The sequence below is a fragment of the Crocuta crocuta genome, unplaced genomic scaffold (genome assembly GCF_008692635.1).
Source record: "Crocuta crocuta isolate KB4526 unplaced genomic scaffold, BGI_CrCroc_1.0 scaffold95, whole genome shotgun sequence".
NCBI classification, from domain to species: Eukaryota; Metazoa; Chordata; class Mammalia; order Carnivora; family Hyaenidae; genus Crocuta; species Crocuta crocuta.
In genome coordinates, this window is record NW_027530971.1 from 7,885,330 (window position 1) to 7,890,047 (window position 4,718).

Genomic DNA, 4,718 nt, shown 5'->3' on the forward strand with positions numbered 1-4,718 from the left:
GGCTGGTCTGTATCTTATGCCTACACCCAGACCACTCACTGTCCAGGGGAAGGAGACCACCATGGTGAGCTTAGCCTAAGTGGGATCGGTCCTTGATGCTTGGAGGACACAGTCTTTGCTGAAAGATGAGGCTACTTGGAAGACGGTGGATGAAGATGGAATTCTGGAGACCGCAGCGTCTGCCATGTCATGGGGATGACCTGGGATGACAATCTGCTAGCCCTCAGCTCTGCCTCCATACCCTCCCTTCTTCCCTCCACCCTCCTTCCCTTCTCTCCTCATCCATCCCACACCTACTGAGAGCCTACGGTGGGCTCAGGAGGCCAGGGGCATTCTCTAAAGATAAGATACAGCTATGACCTTGAGGAGGTCCAGTTAAGTAAGCGTATAAGGCAGATACATGCCCTGATGGGACCTGGTGTCCTAAGTCTCAGGCAGGATGGGGGGTGGGCTGTTTCACAGCAGTGAGGATATGAGGGGGGGCCAGTGAAGAAGGACATTCCAGCAAAAGGGGGGTCAACAGAGCAAAGTCCCGGGGCTCCCTGAGCCCTTCAGGCGCTTTGTCTCCACTCTCGGCTGTGGGGGTGGCTCAGAACGGTCACTAGTAGCCTGTTTGGTAAAGCCAGTGGTTCCAGATACATCCTAGGGGGAGTCCAGAGATCTTAACATGCCACAGTTCTCACGTCTGGAAAATGGGCCTAATTCTTCCAAGGCTGGCTGAATGGATTGACAGAGGAGATAAGTTAGACTCTCCACAGTCAGACATCGATGTGGGAGGCCTGATTTCTCACCCCAGCTTCCCCATTGATAATGTGTTAACATCTCCAGGCCTCTGTTTCCCGGTCTGTGAAATGAGGAATTTAGGCTAAGCAGCTCTAGAGGCTCTTCTAGGCTTGAATTTCTTTCGCCCCCCACATGTGTGTTTAGTATCAGCACCATAGAGTGGGCTTTGGATATCTCACTGGCCTCCACCACCGGCCCAGGCCCGAGGAAATAAAGCCAGGCTGGGGCTGGGGGAGAAGGCCCAAGAGATGGTCTGGGCTGCCCGGACGAGGGGATCACATGCCCAGAGGGTGTGCCCTTCTGGACAGTGGCCCAGGGGGTTCCCTGGCCTCAGCCTTCCCTCCTCTTGGTGAAATGATTGTTTCTGGGGCCTTGGCAATCACGGAGCCAGAGCGGCACGGCCTCACAGGCAGATAGGCGGGTCACCCTAACAGCCAGCATTGGCTCCCGCCACCTCCCCAGGGGAGAGGCACCGGCTGGTATTGCCTGGAGGGGTAGAGGGAGGGGATCCGATGTGAGGCTGCCTCTCTCTCCAGCATAGTGTTCAGTTAAATTCCCTTCAGTGAAAGGGTCTATCCTCACTGCTGGGAACACAGGCATGAGTGGGGCCGAGCAGGTTTAGTGTACACCCAGCATCAGGCCCGCCACGAGCCATGAGCCACATGCCCTACAAATATTAGTTGACGGACGAGGGTCACGACACAGGAGAGGGAGCAGGCGCAGAAAAGCTAACCTGTCAGGTGTAATCTGGCGCATTCACTCCATCTTTCACTTTGCACTTTTGAAATATCTCCTACGTGCCGGGCACTGCAGCTCATGCTGTTATCAGAAAGCCAACATGGCAATGAAATCTGCTCATAGCAAGGACCGCAGCTTATATTTGCTTGTGACCAGGGCCCCACTCAGGGCCTGATGCCCGGCAGCCTCTCCTGATTGGCTGAGTGACCTGGGGATGAATGACTCTATCAAGTGATTCCATTGCTAGGCATGCACTATGTGCACACATCCTGCGACATGCTGTGTGGGGCCCAGAGATGAGAGAAAGGCCCGTCCTGGTGTGCCCGGAGGGGCGGGGCCCTGGGGGAATCAGGATCTGAGTTCTTCTCCTGGTTCTGTTGACCCGTGGAGCAAGTACGACTCCAGGCAGGACTTCCTGACCTGCATTTTCTGCCCGTCTCCTTGCTGGTATTCTCTACCAGTCCTGTGGAGAGCAGGAAGCACAGGCCGGCGCACAGTAGGTTCTTAGAAAAAGCTTGGTGGATAGATCGATAGGGATTGGTACCCGAGTGGTGTGCAGACCTCTGTTCAGCAGGCTAAGACTTCTCTAGTGATCCCTTCATAAACCCTTATTGAGCACCTACTGTGTGTCCACCAGCAGAACTGTTTAGGTGAACAGTTTTTCTCAAGGCAGATGTGCCTCGGAGAGCAATGGGTCCATGGCTGATCTGCTTGGGCAGGGAGTAAACGCCATGTGGCCTCTGAGTCCCCACCAGGCCAGGAATCCCTATTCTTCTCCCTCGTGCCTGAAATGTCACATGGGCCTGGTACTCACTGCCCACCTCGTTCCTAGTCTTCATGGCCTTCTGCCGCACAGAGATGGCCCCTTTCTGTTCACAGAATAGGCAGTGGCCCAGTGTCTTCTGGACCCAATTTCTATCAGAACTGTTTATGCCCAGCCACTGGTGTGGTGCTAGGAACCTACTTGGCAGAAAGACTGGATGGGAAGAGGCAGCAGAGACAGGAAGCAAGGTCTCTTCCCAAGAATTCTTATCAGCATCCGTGACTTCTCTTTCCGGCTGACCGTGAGTTCCTGGAAGATCGTGATGTTCATTTCCCTCCCAATCTAGCAAAAATGGTTAACCCTCAATAATTATCTAGTGAATTGAATTATTGTTAAACACTGGTATCATACTCATAAGCTCAAGGATCCATACAGATGATCATGATTGATGTGCCTCCTTTACACACGGAGAGAGTGAGGCTCTGGAAGAAGATGCCATCCATCTTTATGGGCTCTGAGAGGTTTCCTGTGGGTCTTTTCAGCAGCCCTCAGTGGAGCAGGGCTCCCTGGGGTTCAACGTTGCATACACAGATTTGGGAGTGAGATTTGGAAAGACCTTGGTGCTCAGCCACTGACCCACTGCCTGACCTTTGAGGAAACCCATCCCCTTGCCTGGAAATGTCTTTGTGGCCAATGAGTCACACAGTGCAGGGGGGTGGGGAGTTAGATAGATCACTTCTCTACTAGGCCCCCCCTACTCTTCTTTCAGAACTTGCCTGAAATCCACTCCTACCCTCCTGGCCTTCTGACGACTCTTCCACTTGAATTGTCTTCTCCCATGGTCTCCATGAGCCAGAGGCCACCTCCTCCTGGGAGTATTCTTTGGTTTCTCCCCATCCCTTAGTTCTGCATGACAATTCAATGAATCGACAGCATTTATCACATTCCCCTTGTGTTATCTTCATGTGATTGCATGGCAGTGTCTGATATCTCCCCCCAGCCCTCCCCCCTCCTCGCAGGCTCTCTCCCCTGCCCCAGGCCCTGAGCACGCCTTCTGTCCATGTTACCAATGCACGTGTGCCCAGAGAGCAGGACCATGTGCCCAGTTCTTTGTCTTCCCTCCCATAGTGGCAGAGCCCTCTTCCCTCAGTTGCGTACAGGGGTTTGTTCATGGTATGAGTTAAAGAAACTCATTTAAATTATTAATGGCTTGAGCCTCTATTGTGTCTCAGGCTCCATGCTGGGTGTGGGGACACGGAGATGGATCTGACAATGACAAGACCATGTGATGCGTGCCATGACTTGGGTGTGGGGCCGAGCTTAAGCTGTCCTAGAAGGACAGATCGGCTGTGAACAGGCAGCAAAGGGGGGTGGGGAGGGAAGCTGGGAGCAAACAGCGCAGACAAGGCCTTGAAGTAGCCCAGCTTGTCCAGAGCCTGGGTCCAGGCATCAGGAAGATTGGAGCTCTGCGACATACCATGAAGCTGGGGAGGCTGACAAGGGTCCGCTCAGAACCCCTTAAAGGCTAAGGTTGGGGTCATTACGCTCAGCTGCAGAAGACAGGAATCGGACAACCTTGGTTCAAAATCCTGCCTCTACCACCTAGCAGCTTGGTATCTCAGGTAAGTTCTTTATTCTTTCGGAATCTCAGCCTTCTCACCTGTAAATGTCGCTAGCGGGGTGTCCCATAAACGGTGACACTCAGCATAGTGCTGCACCTGGCTAGGGAGAGGCAAGTTCGGGGGTCAGATGCTGGGAGGACCCCAAACAGCTCTCAGAAGTGGAGTTTTAGAATTAAGGGGCTGTCAGAAAAACCCCTAGCGAATCCAGGTACATAATATATTAATGCAATACTTTAAAAATGTCAAAACGAATGCAAAAAAAAAAAAATCCAAGATGAACAACATATCAAACAATATAAATGAGGACAGGATCCTCCTAGCACGAAGTGTGCAGCTCTAAACGCCACGAGCTGTGACTGAACTGGGAATTCTCCACCTTCCAGGGCTATGGGCTTCTGAAAACACGAGCAAAGCCCGTGGCCCCTCTCACCCAGAAGAATGCTCAGACATGCATCGTATGTGCCATTTTGGGGCGTTTCTGCACCCCTGGGGCTCGTCCACGTGGAGGTTAAGAACTCCGGTTCACCTTAGGGATGGGGGTGGTTCCTCGCGCCAGTCAGCGGTCTGCGGGTTTCCCGGCACCCTGCTGGGCCTCCCTCCTGGAGGCCGTAGGTGCTCTGCCCCCTGCAGGACGCAGCGCACAGCACGCCGCTTCTTTTTCTTTCTTGCTTGGCTCCCCCCTCCACCCCCTCCCTCGCTTCGGCTTGGGACTTTTCCTAAAGTTTGCTGAAACCAGACACCTTGCTCCACCGAGCCCGCGTGCAGCCACGGTTTAAAAGGCCGCCTTCAGCGCCCCCTCCCCGCCCCCAGCG